The sequence below is a fragment of the Schistocerca nitens genome, chromosome 4 (assembly GCF_023898315.1).
Source record: "Schistocerca nitens isolate TAMUIC-IGC-003100 chromosome 4, iqSchNite1.1, whole genome shotgun sequence".
Classification (NCBI taxonomy): Eukaryota; Metazoa; Arthropoda; class Insecta; order Orthoptera; family Acrididae; genus Schistocerca; species Schistocerca nitens.
Genome location: NC_064617.1, coordinates 657,297,257 through 657,324,949, shown reverse-complemented (window position 1 = coordinate 657,324,949; position 27,693 = coordinate 657,297,257). Strand labels below are relative to the sequence as shown.

Below are 27,693 nucleotides of genomic sequence, written 5' to 3'. Positions count from 1 at the left end.
GTTTTTGAGATTAACGATTCTCGTGCAATTTGTCTGCTACTGATGTGCGGATTAGCCGCGACAGCAGCTAAAACACCTACCTGGGCATCATCATTTGTTGCAGGTCGTGGTTGACGTTTCACATGTGGCTGAACACTTCTTGTTTCCTTAAATAACGTAACTATCCGACGAACGGTCCGGACACTTGGATGATGTCGTCCAGGATACCGAGCAGCATACATAGCACTCGCCCGTTGGCCATTTTGATCACAATAGATATACATCAACACGACATCGACCTTTTCCGCAATTGGTAAACGGTCCATTTTAACACGGGTAATGTATCACGAAGCAAATTCCGTCCGCACTGGCGGAATGTTACGTGATACCACGTACTTACACGTTTGTGACTATTACAGCGCCATCTATCACAAAGCGAAAAAAGTGGTCCAACTAAAACATTCATATTTCTTTACGTACTACACGAATATGTAATAAAATGGGGGTTCCTATTTAAAAAAACGCAGTTCATACCCGTTTGACCTATGGCAGCGCCATCTAGCGGGCCAGCCATAGCGCCATCTAGTTTTCCCATTCAAGCTAGACGAGTTTCGTTCTAAGTAGTTCTTTCGTTTGATGCTTATTTCGTGAGATATTTGGCCCGGTCACTATCAATGGACCGTATACCTAGCGCAAGTCTTCTTAAGGATGGGCCTATGGGAATTCTTACACCCACTATCCACTACATGTACTCCAGATTTGCTTTTTTTGTTGATAATAAAAATCACTCTCAGCTGGAGTGTGATTTGTTTAATCACAATAAGGAATACAAAAATTATTTTCAGATAAATTTTGTCTTATTGATATCTAGGGTTCAGAGTTGCGTTATATAGTCTGGAGGATAGATGTTCAACAATCTCCCATCTAAAATGAAGCAAAAAATCTAGAATACCTACCAATTAAAAAAATTAAAAAACATATAACATTAGCAACTCTTTCCACAAATTATTTGAGTATCTAGATTAAAGGACTGAACCTCTCCGTCAACTACATCTCAAGTAGTAGATTTCGTTGTACAGCATCATGACAGCTATTACGTAATAGGACTCTATATTTAAAGATGTAGGTAGATATGTTCGTTGAAAAATACCATTGTAATCAAGCAGTATCTGATGAATGACAGATCTTTATTATAACTGAGAAAGCAGCTGTTTTTTTTTTTTTCGAAGTAGCCCGTTTCTTTCAAATGTAGTTCATTAAATTTCGTTAGTAAAATGGTGAAGACCGCAAGCAGTGTAGCGACAGTTTGTTAATAATATATTATACAAATTAAGTTTCTGCGATTTCCTTCTCTTTTTGTATTGCTTCTTATAGGAGAACTATTGGAGAATATCATAAAGAACACATCCGTGTTATGTCTTAGATGTTCTCATTTCAGTCACGATAAGATTGTCGTGTTAAAAAGTTAGTCATCTGAAAGTTTGTAGAGAGTTGCCGTTGACTACATAGCACACAATCGGCAGATCCAGCTACAATGCTGTAATAACTGCATTGTTCCATTGGTTGGTTGGCTAGTTAATATGGGGAGGGGACGAAACTGCGATGTCATCGGTCCCAACCTATTAGGGAAGGATGGGGAAGGAAGTCGGTCGTGTCCTTTAAAAGGAACCATCCCGGCATTTGCCTGAAGCAATTTAGGAAAATCACGGAAAACCTAAATCAGCATGGCCGAATGCGAGTCCAGTGTGCTAACCACCACATTGTTCCACATTAACTTATACTGCGTTTCGGGAGATCACCATTTCATCGCATCCGCCTATCCATTCTGATTGAACTTCTTAGGATTTCCAGACTTGACTAGGAACTGTTCCTTTGTTGTTCAACAAAAGCCGCTCTTAAACAGCACTTCATTCTGAAGATCCATTGCAACCAACTAGACAAAGACGCGACTGTAATAAACCAACCTTGTGTTCCATTTTTTTAGGAGTGCTGTGGATACATTATTATTAGATAAGTACTGAGATTCGTTATTCACTGAAAATAAACTGTAATTCCAAAAGATTTTAGAGAATTCGCGCAAAGGTTTGCCTCTCTATGGACAACAGGAAATTAAAACTCTGTGAAACAACAGTTGCTATCTAAATCATCTATAAAGACTGGAAGGTGCTACACATTTTTTTCACAAGAATTCAACGTCCCATGTGCTATAGAATGTCTTCACACAGCTGCCAATACCGCGCTTTGAATCAGTGATGTTGACGTGTGTGTTCAGATGGCATCCTGTTGTTCGTTGGATGGAAAACTGGGCCAGAGAGAAGGTTAAAAACCATAACCGGCGTCCAGTGCAGAAACTAGAGAATTCTTAAACATTCGTGATTTCAATTAAACGCGACTTTTAATTTCGTGATATTCTTTCGCATTATAATGAAGCGCTAAAATATCTTTTTGTATCCAACAATAAATCGCATTCCAAACGGCTGTCAATTAGTATCACATTCGTTGCCAACTTAGAAAACAAGCCAACAGTCTCCTTCATTGCTATAGAGAAGCAATCACTTCTGAACACTAGTTTTACTTCAGTTGTAACAAGTTTTACCTTAATTAAAGTGTACCAGTATAAGTAAAATCAGTATCAGATAGCTTCTATTATTATCAGATTGTTAATTACAGTATTAAAGATTTCCATAAATTACTGTAAGCAATTTTTATTTATTTGTTATGACCGGTTTCAATTCGCCTAGTGATTCATCATCAGTTGGTACACATTTATTGCATTTCTGGAGCGTTGTGCGGGTTGAATAGCTGTGGCAAGATGTAAAACTGAAACATCTAAACACTGAATGTGACGACACTGGATGGGTTTAAAGGCATTACTTAGAGATATAAATAACACTGATCTGTCCATTTGTGCCGTTTCCAACCTCTGTGCAAAATACCAACGGCACATCAAAAATCGGGAACCTGAGAAATCCGGAACTGCTGAGCACAGCCTCACAAATAAACATCGAGTACTAGTATGCGTTGGTTTAAGTCTGGTGCAGTCATTATTCTGGAAAACATGATGGTTGTTTTCCAGTAATATTAATTGCACTGCACTTCACAAACATGGTCACAGGTAGCAACACTCATGTGCTTTACGAACGTAAATAAACCAAAGAGCATGACTAAAGTTGTGTTTAAGGACTTTGTGTGGGTCAGAGACTTTCTTTGCTCGTCGCTGGCACTTCACTTTGGTGACAGTAAGTACATATCGGTTTATACTGCAGTCATTATTACAAAAGTAACACGTACTCATATTGCAAAACTGACATGCTGTTTACAGAGCCTATCAGACTAAGAGTTTGCGATGATATTTCGTCTACAGTTTTGATAGTGAAATTACGGTCTACATGCTTTTTTTGGTCAATAAGCATTTATTATTGCTCGTGAATTAAACACTAGTGCTTAGCATTTGGGTGATAATAATGAAATATTAACTTAGGTGGTCATTTGGAAGGGTGGTATACGGAGGGAGGGGATTTCCTGTGTGTGTGTGTGTGTGTATGTGTGTGTGTGTGTGTGTGTGTGTGTGTGTAGTATTTTTTTCATGGGTTGTGTAGTTTTTCAAGTTCAAAGATTCCTTAAAACTTTCAAAAATATGTTAGTTGCTAGGTACATCTGTTGGTTTTAGATTTTGTGTTGTGAGTTATTGTTATGTGGTGCAAATCTGTATTTGTTCCGGAAGTGCCATCTTTGTTTCTTTATCTACAGTGTTTTTAATATGTAGGTTTGTTTTTACGTCGAAATTGTATGATATTTCACACTAGGTGAGCTGCAAAAGTGTATTTATTTACATCTATTAAATGGAGTGCGTCAGTGTTCGAATTTCGAAGTTTCTTCCTGTTTGCCCTATTTAGTAGCAGGAGTAGCTGTCACAATTTATATGAACCAGATTTGTGAAAAGATGGGTTGGCTATTTTAGTGTCACCTGATGATGAGTTTCAAGGCGATTGTAAACCGGTCAAGGTAAATAAAAACTGAAGAATCACTAAAGGCGACCGCTTGCAGTAATTTCTGGAAACCTTTGTTCACCACAGTCGCAATGGAGAAGCGTTTTAGTTACAATTACTCAGTCCGTACATACCTTACAAACTTGCAAGTTTTTCGCATAGAATATGGATAGCATTATGCACGGCAGTCAGAAAAACTATTTCGCTTTAAGCGATTGCTTACCGGGAAATGAGAAGGTTGAAAATGATAGAATATTAAGAAGATGGAGGATAGACGTGAAATAAGAAAATAAAATTAATAGCATTTTTAGGTGACTGAGAAGGCATTGTCCAAAGTCCTATACCTCCCCCCTCCCAAGTTTCTCTGAAAAGAAGTGCTGTATTAAATTCGAACATAGCTTGGACAGAAAGCAGCCATTAACATCTTAAAGGACTCATCGCTGACTGGTCCCGTACCTGCATAGGCGCATAATCGCCTAATTTTTGCTCAGGTACTATTCACATATTCGTAGACGGCTGCATACCGTGTCATTATTAAGGTGCGTGCTTAACGAACATTAGAGTGCGACTTCCGCTCCACATGCAGTAGCCTGGAAAACAACACGATAAAGCATAAGAAGACGAGATAGGACAAAACCATTTCTATAACAGAAGTGAGGTAGGGAAAATAGGTTATCTTCCAGTATTAGCAGACGCTGCCATAGTCCCTTGTTTCTACGCATGCGCAATGTGCAGCACATTCGGATGTTTGTAACTTCACACTCGGCACAGTCTATAAATCTTTGACGTCATAGAGACACTCGCGTCGTGACTGAATGGCGATTTACACGCAGGAACGGAAGGTGCACGCACATCGAGTAGTCGCCTTTGATCAGAAATCAGCTTGTGTAAAAAGGGGTTCGCAGTTTCTGTAATTTAAGTCACCAAGTCAATGAGTACCATAAAGTGAAACAGTTATTAATCCGAAGACAGTTCGAACGTCACAGTGCTTTACTAGGTATGGTCCTGTTGATGGTGGTATGCCGTTGCCTCCTTTCGACGTTTCAGCTGACTTATCTAGCCAGTCGTAGAGGGACTGGATTTCAAACCACTGTGCAGCTTGCCATTTTTCACATCAACGAACGCTCCCCCGGGTGAAAGAAGTGGTAAGTGACAGGGAAAATCCCTAGGACCGACCGGGGTTCGAACACGAGACCCGTGGTTCTGTAATCTAATTCACCACTGGGTCACTGCGCCACCCGTAACTGATTCAATACCGTGGAAATCCCAAGTCCGTAGCGAAATTTGTATTGCCTATTGACAGTATTTTCACTGTAATTTCTTTCACTTCTTAGTATAGAAACACTACTGTGAACATCACATTAGCAACGCACAACGAATTCCGTATAAATTTAATCGTGTCTCACAAATCAGAGCAGTCCAATCAGATTCAAGGAACCAGGGTCCTCGAAGTATACAAAAGGATGCATAGGAATAAGTTTCAGTATTATTTTGATTTTTTCTTTTAGAAATACGAAGAAGCATATCTTACCACATACTGGGAGATATGCGCGTATGCAAGTGTAGAATAGTGTGCTGGAAAAATTGCATCACTTGTACTTGCTGCACTTATTGGGTGATAAGGAGCCGTTCGGTAGGAGTCAGACTGCTAGTCGGCAGTGAAAATATAGCTTAACATAGATGAGAGATTTGGTACACTGACTGATTTTCCTAATTAAAGAAATACTGCAGGTACCGATGCCTGAGAGTATGAGGTTTAAAAAGATCGTTTGGACATACGGCTCCGAAATGCGTTTCAAGTGTAGTACACCCTTTTGAGGGTGGAGATAAGAGATATTTAAAAGTGTTAGTTTCATTAATTGAAAACACCCATAAGAAGAGACCAGGCAAATGGGATTGATGTGTGTGCACTAGTGTTTTAGCTCCACATTCAGGAGGAAAGTGGCGTCCTTTCTCGCGCGCTAACACATCGACACTTGTAGGAGCAATTAACCTTCCACGACGCCTTACAAGCGAGGCTATCTGCAGCCCCTGCGGGTGACCCTCCCTCTCCCGCATTGGGTTGTACGAAGTGTAATGTATCAAGTGCATGATGGTGCTCCAGCTCACTTCTGCTCACTTCTGATCTGCAGCCCCTGCGGGTGACCCTCCCTCTCCCGCATTGGGTTGTACGAAGTGTAATGTATCAAGTGCATGATGGTGCTCCAGCTCACTTCTGCATCTTTGCGGAGGCGTCTCTACAGTATTTACCCCGACCACACATTTAGGCTGTTTCGGTGCTGATGGTTCGCTGCCATCATACTACTAAAAAACTAGTACAGACACAAGATTCCCTGTCGTCTGATGTGTTCTCATGTGTTATCTCTAGCTTCAAGTGCATATACCTCCCTTGGAATGCATTTCCGTCCGTATGCAAATATGACCTTCCTTCTTCTGTCATATATGGTTTCCTGCTGTTTGTCCCCATTTAGCAAAACATTCTATAGTGACGGAAAAAACTAAGAGCAAAAAATAATTAAAGTAGAATAACGTAATTTGGGGAACAAATTTGTCTGGGTAACATATTTAAGTGATCAGCGCCGCAAGTTCAAATGTAAGCGCGGATAAAACCATAGCAAATGTGGAATGCTGGTACATTAATAACCGGAGAAATCGTCAGAATGTTGAATGCAATCATATAAACGTGCATGTTTTGTATCATACAGGTGCTATATGTCAGTTTGTGGGATGTAGATCCGTGCCTGTAGCATTTCGTCGGCCAATACAGGGACGGTGAGTGCTGGTTATGAATTCCGCTGGAGTTGTAGTCCGATGATTTTCCATACGTGCTGGATTGGAGTCAGATCTGGTGATCGAGCAGGCCAAGGTAACGTCGATATTCTGTAAAGCATGTTCGACTACAACAGTGGTATGTGGGCGAGCTTTAGCCTGTTGTAAAACACGCCCTTGAATTCTGTTAATAAAAGGCCGCACAACAGGTCAAACCATCGGACTGACGAACAAATTTGCAGTCAGTGTGCGTGGGATAACCATGAGAGTGCTCCTGCTGTCATAAGAAACTGCACCCCGGACAATAATTGCACCTCCCGACCGTACCTCCAGATATAGATCCAATACGTCTACACGTCAGACACGTTGTTTGCACGCGCTCACTTGGCCTCCTAATCAACACACAGCCATCCCTAGCACCGAGGCATAACCAGCTTTCGGCAGAAAACACAACAAACCTCCATTCCACCCTCCAATGACCTCTAGTGTCACACCATTGAAGTTGCAAACGACGATGGTTTGGGGTCACTGGAATGCACGCTACACGGCATCTGGCTCCGAGCCGTCCTCAAAGTGACCAATTTGTAACAGTTCGTTGTGTCACTGTGGTGCCAACTGCAGCTCGAATTGCCGCTGCAGACGCAGTACGATGCTCTACAGCCATACGACGAACACGAAGGTCTTCCTTCTCGGTAACGGCTGTCCAGTACCCGGTATTCTTGTGGTCGTACCTTCCCGTAATCACCGCTACCAGTAGTCACGTACAGCGGCTACATTCCTACCAAGTGTTTCTACAATATCGCGGAAGGAACATCCAGCTGCTCGTAGCCCTATTACACGACCTCATTAAAACTCACTGAGTTGTTGATAATGGGATTCTTGACTAACACCAACTCTCAGAGTTGACTAATGCTCCCGACCGTCACAGTGCGTGTTTAAAGCAAACCTGATCTGCATCATCATGGTGGCGCTACTAGCTCCACTCTTATACGACTACCAGGAAATTTGAATAGACGTCAGCTTTCAGATGCAGAAACACGCCTACCGTCTCACAACTCCTTCTTGGTGTTATTTTTTTGTCAGTGTACTCTGAAATTCACTCTGCCAAACTACATTGTGCTAATTTTGAGAGAGTGCAGTCGCGTTCGGCAGGACGGCGGTTGTAATCTGTGCCCGGCCACATAGATCAAAGTTTTTTGTGCGTTTCGTGGCTCTCCAAAGGCCAATGCTCGCACGGTTCTCTTGGAAAAAATACGGCCTATTTATTTCCTATCCTTTGGGTGTGTACTTTGTTTCTAATGGCTTAGTCGTCGTAGAAAACTAAACACTAATAATGTTCCTGAAATTTCCTACGATCGTAACCAAGGCCAGTAGGAGTAAGTACTGGCGTATAAAGCTACACCCGCATGCGGGAAAAGAAATTCTCAGCTTTTGTAGGAATAGAAGCTGTATGTATCGGTCGCGGGAAGTTAAAAATGTGTCAAAACTGGGATCGAACAAGGACATATTTCGTGGATGGGCAGTGCTTCTTCCACTGAAGCGACTGAGAAACTAGTCAAAAACTTCATGATGTCACTGTTTCATCTAAATTTCTTCCAAATCCCATCTATGAGGCGTGTTGCGGTTTCTCAACTAGAAAAACCTCCCAGACTAAAAGTAGCTATCTGAATGGGTACACATTTTAAGTCGTCACAAATGGACTGAAGAGAATACAATCAATCAAAGTTAAAAATATACATTCATTTTTCATGTTTTTTAAATAAAAACCTCTTCAAGAGCACGCATCAGAGCAGAATTTCAGTAGTTAATTGTCAGGATACATTCAGAGACGCTACCTGTGCCTCACAATTGTTTGTAACAGTGGCCTCATGATTTTGTTAATGGAACAGAAAGGTAATTTAACAGAACTGAAGCTTCACGCACAAAACGGCAATAACTTCCAGGTAGTGTTCCTTATTGAACGTACGACCATAATGCAGGAACGCATGAGGCACTGTCTCATTGTAAACTAAGAAAACGCTGCGAAGAACTTTCATGTGTTATCGAAGTTGTCGAATTTGTTTTCGGTCTTGGGTCTTCAGGCAGTTTCAGTTGGGACGATTGGGCTTTGGTTTCGATGTCATGTCCGTATACCTAAGTTTCGTCACCTGTTATACTCTTCTTGGAAGTTCTGGGTCGCTGTCGACCTCATTCAGCAATTTCTTAGCGATGTCTATGAAGCGTAGTTTATGGCTGACATTCAACAATTTCGGAATCAACTTCGCTGCTACACGTTTCATGCCCAAAACAATCGAAAAAAATTGCTTAGCATGAGCCAAAGGTTACGCCGACATCATCAGCAACCTCTCTGATGGTGATTCGTGGATGTTTCAGAGGTATTTCCTTCACTTTTTCATCATTGTCGTCATTCCTTGATGTGCTAGGGTGGTCGTCGTCTTCGACATCTTCTCGATCCTCTTCGAAACGTTTATAGCACTCGTAAACTTTTGTCTTACTCATAGTAGATCCTCCAAAGCCCACAGTCAACATTTGGTTTGCGGCGATGAACATTATTCTATTTTTCAATCAAGATTTAATGCATATTCTTTGAGACATTCTTTTTCGAAAGTAAAAATTCACCGAGGAATCGAAAACACATATAACCTTTTGGAATGTCAAAAAATAAACTAAATATTCAAAAAAATTGAAAATGCAAACGGGCACCAGTAACATGTGTGCCAAAAAGATAAAAAACAAATTTTGAAAATCGGATGCATAAAGCCAAGTAATTAAAAAATTCCTGTTAATTTTTGAACACACCTTTTATTGGTGTCAAAAACCTTTCACCTCTGGTGAACTGCGGTTTACAGACTACAGCAAAGGTAGGAACTAGTCTTCTTTGTTAACTGCAAGCGGGCACTTAAAAACCAGCCTCTGCCAGTTAGGTTGCCATTACAGTGAGAAACATTATGCAACAGTGAAATCTTACTTACGCTGAATTCCAGCAGGAGATGCCGAGGAAGCGGTGTGCCGAGCGTGGCGCTGGTGCGGAGGCGGAGTGTGGGACTGCGACGCAGCAGCTGACGAGGGGCGGCAGGGGCGGTGGGGGCGGCGGGGGCGGCGTCGGGGGGACGCGGTTGGCCGAGGTCTGGGCCGCCACAGCCGCCGCCACCGGACGCTGCGTCGCCAGCCGCTGATGGCCCCATCCGACATTGCCCAACCTTCTCGCGCCCCTGGCCACCACATCACAGGAACCCAAACGCCTGCAGGAGCGATGATCAGTAGCAGCCCCTAACATATTACAACCGTTGAAATGGAATTAAGAATCCATTCTCCTCAGTTAGCCTATAATACACAACTGGCCATTAAAATTGCTACACCACGAAGATGACGTGCTACAGACGCAAAATTTAACCGACAAGAAGAAGATGCTGTGATACGCAAATGATTAGCTTTTCAGAGCATTCACACAAGGTTAGCGCCGGTGGCGACACCTACAACGTGCTGACATGACGAAAGTTTCCAACCGATTTCTCATACACAAACAGCATTTCACCGGCGTTGCCTGGTGAAACATTGTTGTGATGCCTCGTGTAAGGAGGAGAAATGCGTACCATCACGTTCCCGCCTTTTATAAAGGTCGGATTGTAGCCTATCGCGAATGCGGATTATCGTATCGCGACATTGCTGCTCGCGTTAGTCGAGATCCAATGACTGTTAGCAGAATATGGAATCGGTGGGTTCAGGAGAGTAATACGGAACGCCGTGCTGGATCCCAACAGCCTCGCATCACTAGCAGCCGAGATGACAGGCATCTTACCTGCATGGCTGTAACGGATCACGCAGCCACGTCTCGATCCCTGAGTCAACTGATGGGGACGTTTGCAAGACAACAACCATCTGCACGAACAGTTCGACGACGTTTGCAGCAGCGTGGACTATCAGCTCGGAGACCATGGCTGCGGTTACCCTTGACGCTGCATCACAGACAGGAACGCCTGCGGTGGTGTACTCAACGACAAACTTGGGTGCACGAATGGCAAAACGTCATTTATTCGGATGAAACCAGGTTCTGTTTACAGCATCATGATGATCGCTTCAGTGTTTGGCGACATCGCGGTGAACGCACATTGGAAGCGCGTACTCGTCATCGCCATACTGGCGTATCACGCTGCGTGATGGTATGGGGTGCCATTGGTTACACGTCTCGGTCACCTCTTGTTCGCACTGACGGCACTTTGAACAGTGGACGTTACATTTCAGATGTGTTACGACCCGTGGCTCTACCCTTCATTCTATCCCTGCGAAACCCTACATTTCAGCAGGATAATGCACGACCGCATGTTGCAGGTCCTGTACGGGCCTTTCTGGATAAAGAAAATGTTCGACTGCTGCCCTGGCCAGCACATTCTCCAGATCTCTCACCAATTGAAACCGTCTGGTCAATGATGGCCGAGCAACTTCCTTGTCACAATACGCAAGTCACTACTCTTGATGAACTGTGGTATCGTGTTGAAGCTGCATGGGCAGCTGTACGTGTACACACCATCCAAGCTCTGTTTGACTCAATGCCCAGGCGTATCAAGGCCGTTATTACGGCCAGAGGTGGTTGTTCTGTGTACTGATTTCTCAGGATCTATGCACCCAAATTGCGTGAAAATGTAATCACATGTCAGTTCTAGTATAATATATTTGTCCAATGAATACCCGTTTATCATCATCTGCGTTTCGTCTTGGTGTAGCAAGTATAATGGCCAGTAGTGTATAAGAGATTTTTTGGATTTTCTCGAAAAAGTAATAAAGTAATCAACTTAAATCTTTTTCCACCTTGTTTTTATTGATTCTTGGAGAACATTTTTTGATATTTTTTAAGAAATGGTCATCATTCAGCCACCTATCCTAGGAGTGAAAGTTAGTCTATCCAGAACGAGGCGTGTCCATGACTGAAGCCCTGTGGTGTGCAAATCTTAATTGAAATTTAACCAAAAAAAAAAAAAAGAAAGAAAAATCTTAATTTGTGCTGAATAGCGTCCGCTACAGTGGACAGCTATCGCTTTTTTGGCATTTTCAGTCAGTCATGAGGCTGCAAGTGCATGCAAGGCACAACACCAGCAATGTGTGCCCACGTCAGCCAGAGAAGTCGCCATTAAAAACTGTCTGCTGCGGTGAAAATCATGCACCACAGCGTTAATCTATAGGACACTGCACACGAGCTAATAGCTCAGTTTTTTTTTTAAATCTGGCAAAATAATAAAGTGGTGGGAGATTCAGACAAGTATGTAGTTCTGTCGTTTGCTTTCAGTCACGTTCCTTCGCTGAACTACTGAATAAATTAAAACTAAAAAGTATCCTTCTACTTCTTGCTGAAATTGCCCGAGGAGTAAGTCAGCCAATTTTCAAAAAGGAATCATTGTTAGTGTGCCCGCAATCCATTCCACCAGCTTGAAGTATAGTTTATTGCAAGCATACGGAATGGACTGCGGGCACGCTAACGAAGATATCTGTCTGAAACTTAGCTGAATTACTCCTCGGGTATGTCCGCAAGGAGTCATAGGCTGTTATTTTATTTTATTTGTTAGTGATCGCAAAAAACGTGACCAAAAATACACGACAAATCTACATACTTGTTTCAAACTTCCGCCATTTTATTATTTTGTCAAATACGAAAAAACTGTACTATTAGTCCGTGTGCAATATCCTACAGATTAACACTGTGGATCATGATTTTTACTGCAGTGTACCGCTGTTAATGGTCTCTTCTCTGGCCTTTTCAATCAGTCATGAGGCTGCAAATGCACGCAGTGCATAACCCAATAGGCAGTTCCCACTGCTGTCGACTGTGTGCATTTACGGCCTCAGTTCTGACTGAAAACGCCGAAGAAGTGACCATTAACAGCTGTGCACTGTAATGGACGCTGTGCGGCCTAAGGTTAACAAAACTGTTAGTTTCTTGATTTCAGATAAGACTTGCGGGCTGCAAGACTTCCGTCATGGACATATATCCTTTTGGATAGAGCAACTTAGTGATGACTGAATTTCTTTAAAAAATCATAAAATGCTGTCCAAGAATCAATAAGCAATGTGCAAAAAGATTTACGTTGATTGTTTACTTCTTCCTAAATGAATAGCAAAAAACGCTTATTTTATAGGCTGACTCAGGAGAATGGAGCCTTGATACAATCCGTTCTACACCAGACTGGTTTTACCGGTCCCGCCGCAAATTCCTCCCCGAGTCAACTTCTTAACTGAGAGCAACACCTGCATCCAATGTCCTCAATAATTTGTCTTAACACATGTCCTACAATCTTTTCCCTTCTTCTTGTCAACGTTTTCCATATGTTCATCTACTCTCCGATTGTACGGAGAACCCCCTCATTTCATATCTTACCAGTTTACTTTATTCTGAACATCCTTTATGGCGCCATATGTCAGACGCTTCGATTCTGTTCTGTTCCGGTTTTTCCACAGTGCTGTGCTCCAAACGTACATTTTCAGAGTTCTTCCTCGTCTTAAGGTCTATCTTTGATACTAGTTGACTTGTCCTCTTCGTGTGTGCTTGTCTGCTCTTTATATGCTTCTTGCTCCGTAAATCACCTATAATCTTGCTTCCAAGGCATCAGAATTTCTTCACTTCGTCTATTTCGTTGTCCTCAGTTTTCATGTTTATCGCTAATCTCATTTCCGTTGTACCTCATTACTTCTGTCTTGCTTCAGTTTACTCTCAGTCCACATTCTGTGCTCATTAGACTGTTCCATTCAACAGAGCTTGCAATTTTTTTTCACTTTCATTGAGGTTAGAAAAGTCATCGGCAAATTTTGTCATTGATATTCTTTCACCCTGAGTATTAATCCCACTCTTCAAACTTTCTTTCATTTCCGTCATTACTTTCTCGATGTATAGATTGAACATATGGACGAATGACTTCATCCACTTCTTTGTTCATGTATGTAGTGTATATTAGCAACTTTTTCCTGTAGCTTATGCCCGTTTTCCTGAGACTTCCGAAGACCTTACACCATTTTACATTTCTTCTCGGTCAACAAATCCTGCGGAACTGTGTTGATTTTTCTTAAAATCTCACTCCCATTATGAGTCGCCTCTCTGGTGTTTTTACATACCCTAAAGCCAAACTGATCCTCATCTGACAGATCCTTAATTTTCTTTTCCATTCTTCTGTACACTGTTCTTATCAGAAACTTGGATTTAAGTGACATTGATTGTGCGATAGCTCTCGCTCGTACACGCCCTTGTTCTTGTTATCTTTGGGATTGTGGAGATGATACGTAGGGACTTCGGAAAGTAAGTTACGAAAGTCATCGTCAGGAGTGGTGCATTGCCAGAAGAGAGTATATGGTCCGGTTTTCCTGTGGACACAGCTCTGCTGCAGCATGGATAACAGGGGCATCACAATATGGGACGGAAATGATGCAACAAATGGAAGTGAACTCAAAAGCTGACGTAGGCGGAACAGTACGGTTATTGCGCGCAAAACGCGTAAACTGCACACAGACTCACCGTGAAATTCTGGCGATATATGGACCAAATGCTATGTCGCATCCAGCCGTAGTGAAATGTTGCCAACAATTTGACCAACGCCGCACCCACGTCGGAGATGCTAGTCGAGATGCTCAGATCTGCCACATTGCGAATTTCATCTTTTCGGCGATTTTCATCTTTTCGGAAAACTGAGAGAGATTTTCCAACGATTATCATGTTCACAAAGCGATTCTCGAATGGTTCCGTGACCAAAGACGGATTTCTGACGTCGAAGAAATGAACGATTGGTAGAACGTTCCAACCATTGTTTACAGAGACTTGGTGACTATGTCGAAAAATAATCCACGTATATATGTCACTTTGAACTGTAATGCTGCATTTAAAAGAGGTTACTTGGCCTGTCATGATAATGTGTAACATTATTTGTGGAATGCTTTCTTATTTCTACGAAACCCTAGTGGCATGTCCACAAACAAACTTGAAACTCGCTTTGCCGCCACTTACCACAATTAATTTAGAAATTCTGAAAGAATAATATCTGTATCTTCCACCTTACGTGATCGGAAGTCTTCCAGAGCTCTGTCAAACTCAAACTGTATTAATGTACCCCGCATGTCTTCCCTATCAATTCCCATTTCTTCTTCTCTCATCGCACTTGACAGTTCCTCTCCCTCGTAGAGGCCTTCAGTACATTCCTTCCACCTGCCCGCTCTCTTCTCTGCGTTTAACAAAGACATTTCTCTCGTATTCTTTATGTTGCCGCCTTTGATTTTACATTCACAGAAGGTTTTCCTGACTTTTATGTCCGCTGACTAGGTAATTCTGATGACCGTTTCTCTTTCAGTTTCTTTGCATTTTCCTATAGCCATTTCGCTACACTGTATTTTCACTTAAAGCAGTTGGCATTTGACGGCTAACGAGTTCGTTTGTTCCCACAACCAAAACGGTAATGGTAGCGTGCCTCTGTCGGCTCCCAATGTGCAAAGCATTGCGGCTGACAGTTCTTAGTAAGCCGTTGTGGTAGGATATTCATTTTGTTTTGAGTTCCTTTCGGATCTCCGGCCAGGGATTATTAAAGAGTATGTCGTTGTCAGGAAATTTTGGAAATTTGTGGTAAGTTCCAATGGGACCAAACTGCTGAGGTCATCGGTACCTAGGCCTACACACTGCTTAGTCTAATTTAAACTAACTTACGCTAAGAACAACACACACACCCATGCCCGAGGGAGGACTCGAACCTCCGACGGGGAGAGCCGCAAGGACCGCATGACAAGGCGCCTAGACCGCGCGGCTACCTCGAGCGGCCGTTGTCAGGAATAACACATCTACGAAGCAGGTTAGAAAATTTAAAAAGGGAAATGGGTTGGTTGAAATTAGATTTAGTGGGAACTAGTGAAGTTCGGTGACAGCAGGAACAGGACATCTGGCCAGATGAATACAGGATTATACAAGCAAAATCAAATACGGTTAACTCAAGAGTAGGTTTAATAATTAATAAGAAAATAGGAATGTGGGTAAGCTACTATGAACAGCATAATGAATTCATTATCGCAGCCAAGACAGACACAATGCCAACACCCACCACATTAGTACAAGTTTATATGCCATCTTTTTACGTAGATGATCAAGAGACTGAAGAAATGTGTGAGTAGATAAAAGAAATTATTCAGACTGTTAAGGGGACGACAGTTTCGTTGTGAAGGGGAACTGGAATTCAATACTAAGGAAACGAAGAGGGTGAAAAAGGGAATAATTGTACGTGAATATAGCCTGGAAGGGGGTAATGAAAGATGAGGAAACCACCAGGCAGAATTTTGCTTACAGCATAAATCAGCCATCGCTAACAGTTGGTTTCAGAATCATGATGAAAGAAGGCTGTACATGTGAAAGAGACTTGCAGACACCGAAAGGTTTCAGATTAATTATCTAACGGTAAAGCTGCGATTTCAGGACCAGATTTTAAATCGTAGGATATTTCCAGGGGCAGATGTGGACTCTGAACACAATCTATTGGTTACAAACTGTAGATTAAAACTCAAAAAAGTAGGAAATTAAGTAAATGGCACCTGGATAAGTTGAAAGAACCACAGGTTGTTGAGAGTTTCAGAGGGAGCATTAGGCAACGATTGACAAGAACAGAGGAAAGGAATACAGTAGAAGACGAATAAGTAGCTTCGAGAGATGAAATAGTGAAGACAGTAGAGTATCAAATAGGTAAAAAGACAAGGCCTAGTAGAAATTTATGGATAATGCAGGAGATATTGAATGTAACTGACGAAAGGAGAAAATATAAAAATGCAGCAAATGAAGCAGACAACAGGAAATATAAGCATCTAAAAAATGAGACTGACGGGAAGTGTAAAATAGAAAAGTAGGAATGGCTAGAGGACAAAAGGTTTTAGAAGCGCTTATCACTAAGCGAAAGGCTATTTACAATTTGTACAGAAACTAGACGGCAGTTATAAGAGTCGAGGGACATGAAACGGAAGCAGTGTTTGGGAAGGGAGTGAGAGAGGGTTGTAGCCTCTCCCCGATGTTATTCAATCTGTATATTGAGCAAGCAGTAAAGGAAACAAAAGAAAAGTTCAGAGTAGGTATTAAAATCCATGGAGAAGAAATAAAAACTTTGAGGTTCACCGATGACATTGTAATTCTATCAGAGACAGCAAAGGACTTGGAAGAGCGGTTGAACGGAATGGACATTGTCTTGAAAGGAGGGTATAATATGAACATCAACAAAAGCAAAACGAGGATAATGGAATGTAGTCAAATTAAGTCGGGTGACGCTGAGGAAATTAGATTAGGAAATGAGAAAGTGGTAAAGGAGTTTTGCTATTTAGGGAGCAAAACAACTGATGATGGTCGAAGCAGAGAGAATATAAAATGTAGACTGACAATGGCCAGGAAAGCGTTTCTGAAGAAGAGAAATTTGTTAACGTCGAGTGTAGATTTAAGTGTCAGGAAGTCGTTTCTGAAAGTATTTGTATGGAGTGTAGACATGTATGGAAGTGAAACATGGACGACAAATAGTTTGGACAAGAAGAGAATAGAAGCTTTCGAAATGTGATGCTATAGAAGAATGCTGAAGATTAGATGGGTAGATCACATAACTAATGAGGAGGTATTGAATAGAACTGGGGAGAAGAAGAGTTTGTGGCACAACTTGACTAGAAGAAGGGATCGGTTGGTAGGACATATTCTGAGGCATCAAGGGATCACCAGTTTAGTATTGGAGGGCAGCGTGGAAGGTAAAAATCGTAGAGGGAGACCAAGAGATGAATACACTAAGCAGATTCAGAAGGATGTAGGTTGCGGTAGGCACTGGGAGATGAAGAAACTTGCACAGGATAGAGTAGCATGGAGAGCTGCATTTAACCAGTCTCAGGACTGAAGACCACAACAACAACAACATCACTAAGGGAAAGACAGATATGCCTACGAGAAAACTAAAAAGGCCTTTGAAGAAAAGAGAAGCAGCTGTATGAATCTCAAGATCGCAGATGGAAAACCACTCCTAAGCAAAGAGGGGAAAGCTGAAAGGTGGAAGGAGTATATAGAGGGAAAGGAACTTGAAGGCAATTTTATAGATATGGAAGGGGCCATAGAGAAGAAGAGATGGGAGATATAGTACTACGAGGAGACTTTGAGAGAGCACTGTAAGACCTAAGTCGAAATAAGGCCCCGGGAGTAGAGAACATTCCGTCAGAACTATTGATATCTTTGGGAGAGCCAGCCGTGAAAGAACTCTTCCATCTGGCGTGCAAGATGTATGAGACAGGAGGAACACTCTCAGAGCTCAAGAAGAATATAATAATTCTAATTCAAAGAAAGCAGGTGCTGACAGGTGTGAATATTACCAACTATCAGTTTACTAAGCCATGGTTGCAAAATATTAACACGATTTTTTTGCAGAAGAATGGAAATTCTGGTAGATGCCAATGTGGGGGAAGATCAGTTTGGTTTGCGCAGGAATGTAGGAACACGCGAGGCAATACTTAACCTACAACTTCCCGCAGAAGGCAGATTAGGGAAAGGCAAACCTACTTTTATGGCATTGGTAGTCTTGGAGACAGCTTTTGACAATATTGACTGGAATATTGATTTTGAAATTCTGAAGGCACCAGGAATAAAATACAGGGAGCAAAAGGTTTTAAAGTCCAGGGCGAAGAAATAAAGACTTTCGGGTTTCCGATGACATTGTAATTCTGTCACAGAGAGCAAAGGACTTGGAAGAGCTGTTGAACGGGGTTGACAGTGTCTTGAAAGAAAGATGTAAGACGAACATCAACAAAAGCAAAATAATGATAGTGAGGGAATTGGATTAGGAAACTGCCGGCCGCGGTGGTCTCGCGGTTCTGGGCGCGCAGTCCGGACCCGTGCCACTGCTACGGTCGCAGGTTCGAATCCTGCCTCGGGCATGGATGTTTGTGATGTCCTTAGGTTAGTTAGGTTTAAGTAGTTCTAAGTTCTAGGGGACTAATGACCACAGCAGTTGAGTCCCATAGTGCTCAGAGCCATTTGAACCATTTTTTTTGATTAGGAAACTAGGCAAAGTAGCAGATGAGTTTTGATATTTGGACAGCAAATTAAGTTATGACGGGCGAAGTAGATAGGATATAAAGTGTTGACTGACAATGTCACGAAAAGTGTTTCTGAAGAAGAGAAATTTGTTAACATCGACTATAGATTTAAAATGCTAGGATGCCTTTTTTGAAAGTATTTGTCTGGATTGTAGCCATATATGGGAGTGAAACATAGATGATAAACAGTATAGACAAGTGGAGAATAAAAGCTTTTGAAATATAGTGCTACAGAAAAATGCTGAAGATTAGATGGATAGATTATGCAACTAAAGAGGAGATACTGAACAGAACTAGGGAGAAAAGAAATTTGTGGCACAACCAGAATGGAAGAAAGGTTCCATTGAAAGGACTGATTCAGAGACATCAAGGAATCGCTGGAGGGAAGTTGGGAGTTAGAAATTGTAGAGGGAGACGAAGAGTTCAAAACAGTAAGCATATCCAGAAGGATGTAAGTTGATGTAGTTATTCCGAGATAAAGATGCTTGCACAGGAAATAGTAGCGTGGACAGCTGCATCAAACCGATCTTCAGACTGAAGACCACAACAACAACAATAACATCAACATCAGGATTTGCGATGAAAGTAGCTGAAAGAGGTTCAAAGTGGCTCTGAGCACTATGCGACTTAACTTCTGAGGTCATCAGTCACCTAGAAGTTAGAACTAATTAAACCTAACTAACCTAAGGACATCACATACATCCACCACGCCCGAGGCAGGATTCGAACCTGCGATCGTAGCGGTCGCTCTGTTCCAGACTGTAGCGCCTAGAACCCACCGGCCACTCCGGCCGGCAGCTGAAAGAGGGCTAAAGGGCAGATACTACAGATAAATATACTACATGCGGTTTTCAGAATTTTTACGTGATTTCTTTCTCTTTTTTTGTGGGAGACGGAGAGGCTACACTTCATAATTGTTAACAGCAAAATGTTGACAAAATTGTAAACCACCGTTTTCGGAAGCTTGTACTTATTAAACATAATGCGACACACAACCTAGGAAACATGCTTTGCCGAGCATGGTGTTATGTTACTTAAAAAGAAGAAAACAATTCACTGAGTTCAACTGAATCGATGAGTTGGATAAGGGGTCATGTCTCAGAAAGTAAATATTTCAGGAAACACAAAAAATTGTTTTACTACATAACGGGTTTAAGCATGTGTTATGAAGTTGCCATGTAGCAGTTGGCACCAAGGTGAAACAATGTACATTACAACATACTTTAGCCGTTGGTTGTGGTCAGTAATCGAGTCTGATTGTATTGGAGGTGACCTCTTTTCGAACCTGATGATACTGATGAGGTAACTTGTTTTCTGCTTGCAGCGGAAGAATTGTGCTATGTTAGTTTACATTATTCACATTCATTATAGCAATGAAAGAGTGTGATATTAGCATACAGGTTTATTCACGATGTATCCAAAATACAACCACAAGTAACCATCCTTAGCTGGCCATTGGCAGATACTGTTATAAAATGGCATCTGCTCGTCAGATATCTATTGTATAATTTTATTTATATCGTCTAGTTTCCTCTTTTTTGTTGCAACGGGTCCACTGTTTGCTTTTTTATATGTGCATGGTTCCCTCTCTAATTCAATACACATTTAAGGGGCACTTTTGTTGATGGGAGAGACCCCCTGTTATACCAAACGAAGGGTACACATATAGAAATCATTTATCACCGGTAAACATAATATGAAAAAAAAGCAAGTGGATATGACTCATTTCCCGACTCTTCGATTCAGTTGTTTGAGATATATGCCTGAAAATGTTTCGCGCACGGGAAAATTTCACCAATTTTAAAGAAATTGGCGTAGCTCTGTCCATAAGTAAAATTAAGAACAGGTCTTCGATATCCCTGAACACAAAATAAAAATCTATAACTTAGAGAATTTCAGATTATTACGTGTCTTTCTTGGGAGACAGACTTAAAGCGATATTGTTTCGTGGTAGAGAGCAAGGCGATCTGGCTGCTGCCTGCACACGCTACTGGTCATGACAACTTCGCAACTTTGGATCTTAATTTCAGATACCATTCAATTTAAATTAAATTGTAATGTCCAATGCTAAGCACTGTCAAAGGTAGTGGGCATATACTCTGAATAGGATGCAGAAAGGATTACGGGACAAGTTATTCTTTACCACAAGACGTATGGCGCACAGCTATTTCCACAGGGTGTAATTAGTTCTGAAATAGGAACTAAATATTTTAAAAAAAGAACAGTTAATAAGACATATGGTTATCACTATCTACCTGACATGCTTGGCAATGATGGAAAACTTTCCATAGAGCGGTTCAAGAGGTCCCCTGGAAGTTCTATCCGTTTCTAAGAAAAAGAGCAATCTAAAGATCTGGAAGATTCCTCGCTAGTGGCTGATGAGTTGGTGTTGCCCACACCAATGCAACGCCCACACATTCCCTTTAAGAATGAGGTCCTAAAAACTCGCTCATGTAATAAATATCTTCGCCAGAGCAATCTGAAGCTTTCGAGCACTCTCGTCGAAGCTTACATATGGAACAACAGGGCCTCCGAATGACCACACGTGAGGTTGCTGTCTCTGTACCTCAGCATATTAATAGTATGCCTCCGACCATCAACCAAGATATAAAATTCTGTTAACGCCAGTCAAACATGATGCCTCCTCATGGCAATACTGATGTGTCGCCGAACTGGTATCTGTGATACCACTTTCCTTTCTTATGAACGTGCGATGGGAACGTTTCTTCATACACTATCCATCCCTGAATAGTATACAACTCCATATATGAAATAGGCCCGTCTATACACGCCAGTGAATTACAGGTGTTCGACAGACTACTAAAATACAAGGAAGGTAACTGCGAAAAAGACTTGGGTAACAGAAGAAATAGTTCAACTGATCGCCAATAGGAGGAAACACGAAAACCTTTTAGAAAAATACAAGAATTCTGCACGGTAAATCACTTAATAATGATATAAACAGAAGGAGCAGGGAGGCCAGGAAGTTCAAGAAAAATGTGAAGAAATCTAAAACGAAATGTCCGTTGGACGAACTGACTCAGCGTAAAGAAAAACCAAGACAGCCCTTGGGCAAATTAAAATCAAAGCTGTCAACATTAAGAACGCAAGAATAGCTTCGCTGTTAAATACAGTGAAGAGAGAGAGAGGGAAGGTAGGAGCCTGGAGACTTTCTATCAAACCTTCAGAAAATACCGAGCAATTTCGAAGATAAGAAGAGCAGATAAATGCGAGAATAATCGCACAATAGGCGTAACCTGCTCATTCATCCAAGTTGCTTACAAGAACTGTAAACAGAATAATGAAGCCTGGAGACTTTCTATCAAACCTTCAGAAAATACCGAGCAATTTCGAAGATAAGAAGAGCAGATAAATGCGAGAATAATTACACAATAGGCGTAACCTGCTCACTCATCCAAGTTGCTTACAAGAACCGTATACAGAATAATGGAAAAGCTAATTGAGTATATGTTAGAAGACGATAACTTTGGTTTTAGAAAAGGTAAAGAAAGGCACAAGAAAGACAGTTCTGACGTTGCACTTGTCAATGGAACCAAAACTTAAGAGAAATCTAGACACGTGCATATGATTTGTCGATCTCGGAAAGGCGTTCGACGATGTAAAATACTGCAAGATGCTCGAAATTCTCAGGAAAATAGGCATAGCTTATTGGTAAAAATAGGTAATATACAACGTGTAGTAGAACCAATAGGGTAGAATAACAGTGGAAGTCCAAGAACGAAGTGCTCGCATTAAAAGTAGTGTAAGGCAGAGATGTAGTCTTTCGTCCCTCTTCTCAGTCTATTCATCGAAGAAGCGATGGTGGAAATTAAGGAGAGGTTCAGGGGTAGGAATAAAATACAGGGTGAAAGGATATCCACGGTAAGATTAGCTGATGACATTGTCAGTGAAAGTGAAGAAGAGTTGCGTTACTTGTTGGATGGAATGACCGAATGAGCACACGCTACGGATTGACAGTAAACCAACGAAAGAGGAAATTAATGACGAGTAACACAAATGATGTTGACTTGAAACAACATCGAGTCTGGTAGACGGACTAGAGGAAATGAAGGTAGGAAAAAAGAAAGTTCTACAATAGATGAGTAGAGGACCAGTGGAAAACACTGACATCAAGATGGAACAGGAGCTGTAGAGGGAAAAAACTGTAGGGGAAGATAGAGATTGGGATATATGCATCAAATAATTAAGACACAGGCTGTAAGTGCTTCTCGAAGGGAAATCTGTGGCGGGCCTCATCAAATTAGTCAGAAGACCAACGACAAAAAAGAAAGAACACTTGTGCTGGAGTACAGAATTTACAGGTTGTAGGGACAAGTAGAATACAATAAAAGTGTACCTAATGAGAAACATTATTACCCCAACGTTCAGGTTCTAGTAAATTAACAATGAAAAGCTGACTAGAAAACCTTGAAATAAAAGTAACATTAAGAAAAAGATAAGAAAGAAGAAATTGCGAGAGGAAGCATGAAGGTGAAATGATGGTTGAAAAATGAAGTTTGTACCTAGAATTCATTACAGTATTTCACTATAGATACTTCCTCTTCCTAACGATACGGTGTTCCTTAAGACGGCCGCGTGGGGTAGCCGCGAGGTCTTTGGCGCCTTGTCGCGGTTCGTGCTGCTCCCGCCTCCCCCCCCCCCCCCCCTTCCTCGCACGTCGGACGTTCGAGTCCTCCGTCGGGCATGGATATGTGTGTTGTCCATAGTGTACGTTAATTTAAGTTACTTTAAGTAGTGTGTAGGCTTAGGGACCGATGACCTCTGCAGTTTGGTCCCATAAGACCTTACCACAAATTTCGAATTTTCCTTAAGAAGTTGCATACCCGCAGTTCCTTATCGGTATTTATATGCCGACTTACCCATACTCCATTTGTTGAAAAGATTCATGTAGGTTTAGTCCCATTATTGAATGTCACGCATGCATTATGAGTTTTTACAACTGATTTGCTTGTAAATTTCATATTCTGTTGTGTAATTAATAGGAAATGTATGTTCTCCTTGGGTCAGAAATGCTTTAATATTTTTAGAGGATCCGTGACTGTACTGTACGTTACCTAATTGTAACGTAATGGTGTTTTCTTTGGATTAAGACAAGCCCTGGTCGTGTGTTACTCGAAAGACAAAGCAGAAAATTACCGCCGCAAAAGTATCTAGGCTTTGAAATATGTTATATTACGTTTGGGTATAATTTTATGGTACTCTTCCCAAACTGTGTCATGTTATTCTGAAAAATCGCAGCCATAACCGAACTCACTACACTAGCTTGTAGGTAACACGTTTTCATGTGGACATGGAACAAGTCTCAGAATGATGGTTTCAAACGGAAAAGTAGCATGCAATGTTGTTTTAAGTCTAAGACAGCTCGAAAATCATTGAACATTATGGTAAATAGTTACAGCTGAGGTAAGAAAACAAGAGAACTAGGAACATTTAGTGAGTTTTTGCTGTGTTCTGTCACGGGTGATCGCCTATACTACTGGAGAGCGCGTGTTTGGACTATGCAACTGTAATTACTGGCACCTCCTTTCGAATGAACCGTTGATTGAGTGTTTTGTAAATAATTTTGCTTTAGTTAAGACAGTAATGTATGCTGCATAAAACATTAGATACTTTCGAGGATGTGAAACGTATGTACTGACATGTAATCGGGCGCCAAGAACTGCAGCCCTGTCGCCATCAACAGAGATTATTGCTGACTTCCAGAGTGTACATCCCGTGCAATGTCTGTGTATTATGTGCGTGTGGGATTGGGAGAGGGGTAGAATGTTACAAAACGCTACACCGGACAAACTAATATTTAACATGAGGAGTCGCTATGGATCCTATATGGCAACGTTCAATATGCCACTGTAACAATACGAGTCAAGATAGATGTAACGGAACTTGAATAGCGTATTTGCCTCTATTGGTTACGGTAGAGAGATCGATCTTTCGGTCCTGTCTGTATATTTATATATAATATTGCCTGAATAAAGGCTGAGCGAGTGTAAAGCTATCGTTAAAAACGCACGCCGTGCGATTTGTTACGATTTGGTCGGTCATAATAATAATAACATGCTTTTGAATACAATTAAAATATAACGGCGATACCTGTTTAGTGTTATTGGAAATAATATGTAGTAAATTAATTAGTAAGGTAGCCGATCCTATAAGAAGAGGTAAAATTGGGCATAATAAGGTGTTTTGCTTTATATCGACGAAGCCGATGATACGGCGTCATTTTTTTTTTCGTTTACTCTTAGGGGAAAAAAAAGAAAAACAAGTAAATAAGTGCTAATTGTGCGTTGTGAAAAAATATAGGGGCGAGTTTTAAATAACTACGGTATACGAACAGAGTAACAAAAGGACATTTACAGAATGAGATTTTCACTCTGCAGCGGAGTGTGCGCTGATATGAAACTTCCTGGCAGATTAAAGCTGTGTGCCCGACCGAGACTCGAACTCGGGACCTTCGCCTTTTGCGGGCAAGTGCTCTACCACTGAGCTAACGAAGCACGACTCACGACCGGTACTCACAGCTTTACTTCTGCCAGTACCTCGTCTCCTACCTTCCAAACTTTACAGAAGATCTCCTGCGAACCTTGCAGAACTAGCACTCCTGAAAGAAAGGATATTGCGGAGACATGGCTTAGCCACAGCCTGGGGGATGTTTCCAGAATGAGATTTTCACTCTGCAGCGGAGTGTGCGCTGATATGAAACTTCCTGGCAGATTAAAACTGTGTGCCCGACCGAGACTCGAACTCGGGACCTTTGCCTTTCGCGGGCAAGTGCTCTACCACTGAGCTACCGAAGCACGACTCACGACCGGTACTCACAGCTTTACTTCTGCCAGTACCTCGTCTCCTACCTTCCAAGGAAGTTTCATATCAGCGCACACTCCGCTGCAGAGTGAAAATCTCATTCTGGAAACATCCCCCAGGCTGTGGCTAAGCCATGTCTCCGCAATATCCTTTCTTTCAGGAGTGGTAGTTCTGCAAGGTTCGCAGGAGAGCTTCTGTAAAGTTGGAAGGTAGGAGACGAGGTACTGGCAGAAGTAAAGCTGTGAGTACCGGCCGTGCGTCGTGCTTCGGTAGCTCAGTGGTAGAGCACTTGCCCGCGAAAGGCAAAGGTCCCGAGTTCGAGTCTCGGTCGGGCACACAGCTTTAATCTGCCAGGAAGTTTCAAAAGGACATTTAGTTACACGAAATCGCTGATAGCGAAGTGTGGTCATTAAATTGAGTACACCTACAGGGCGCTCAATTCCGGGATAAATCTATACGCATCTCACGAGGGACGCGGTATTGAGACCATTTTTTTTATTATTATTATATCGCGGAGAGCGGGCTCCAATTTATGAAAAGGAGAAAAACTGTATCATAATCATTGACTGGTGGTGACGAGCAACCAAAACTGTTCATCAAAAAGTTTCGATGTAAGTTGGGAGTTAGGGTTCAGGCACTCGCATATACTCCACATCAGAGTATGAATGAGTGGTGAATGCGAAATAAAACTGTGAACAAAGTTACGTTAAATAAAACAGAAGAAACAAGACAGTTTGGTCGTATCTGTTGTTATTCCATGAACTGTAACATTTCTTATCGTTGTGCGAAGCCTTTATAGACGATCGTTATGAGAATTTGCTTCGAAGGGATCTCGTTACGAGCTAAGTTTTGGGGACCTGGTCAAGAGTGGGTAGTTCGTAGATCCTAACTACTGCAGCTATTCTGGAATCAGGTGCTACCGTGACCGTTGTGTGTTGTCAACGACTTAAGGTTACTATATCTCATGCTCTAAGATCTACGCGCCTTTCCACTTGGTATAACGGTGCCTCACGGTAACAACGCCAACACCGACGACGAAGGAAGATACGGTAGAAGTGGCGCCCAACGTGGAGCTCCATCGAGGAGAATTGCTGCATCGAGTCGAGTGTCATCCGGATTCACGAACCCTAGCGTTGGAAAATATTGTAGCAGCCAGTGAATCTGTCCAATGAGAGAGGTATTCTTCAATAATCGCTAAAAGTGAGCGATACTACCAGGTATGACTAAAATAACAGTATAATTATAAAAAAGGAAGTTAAGACTTGTGATTTTGGTAGATAAAAATATATAAATACATAGTGAAGATAAGTGTATGTCTTGGTAGAGAATAATCATGTCAAAACGAACCAAAAGAATACATGATAATGTGGAGTTCAGTAGAGTATTGAGTAGAGAGAGAGAGGAAAGTGAGGAGGATATGGATGATGCATCCCATGAGCTCAATGTGGGACAGGAGACATGTACAGATAATAATACAGTTATTGATTTAGAGCCGTTAGGAGATTCAAATACAATGATACGTAAGGTAGGCAGCGTGGGAAAACATAAAGATCTTGAGAGTTCGGAAGTAGATCAGCAAGTTGATCCTCAAAATGGAAATATTAATCAAAACATGTTTGATATGCTGGTATCAATAAATACTGAAATTGGTGTAATGAATGGAAGACTTGGTTCACTAGAAAAAGATAATAAGCAATTAAATTGGACAATCAAAAGTTAAATGAAAAATTTGAGGCCAAATTTGGTTCATTAGAAAGTGAAATGGATTCTTTAGAAAGCAAACTGAACACCTTTGATCTTAAATTGGAAAATACTAAGAAAGAATTAAAGGCGGACTGGGAGACTCAATTAAATGCGAAATTTGGAGAACTAGATGTAGAGTTTTCTAATACCTTAGAACGGCAACATAATAATTTAATGGGAAAACTTCGTGACGTAGAAAAGAAATATGAGGTAGTTTCGAAGAGTTATGATGGCCTGTCCAATAGGATGGTTAAGTGTGAAAGTAGCTGTTTCAATGCTAGCGCACAGATAGAAGAGCTTCCGAAAAAAATAGTCGAGTTTGAGTCCGATGCTC

General features: G+C 41.5%; 1 protein-coding gene across 1 annotated transcript in view; it reads right to left on the bottom strand.

Annotated features, from left to right (window-relative positions):
* Nucleotides 1-9,783, bottom strand: part of LOC126251597 (uncharacterized) — a 112,282-nt gene extending 102,499 nt beyond the window's left edge. Inside the window, exon 1 of the mRNA XM_049952131.1 lies at nt 9,710-9,783. The gene's annotated coding sequence lies outside the window, so the exon portion shown is untranslated. The remainder of the gene's footprint in view (nt 1-9,709) is intronic.
* Between the last annotated feature and the right edge of the window lie 17,910 nt (nt 9,784-27,693).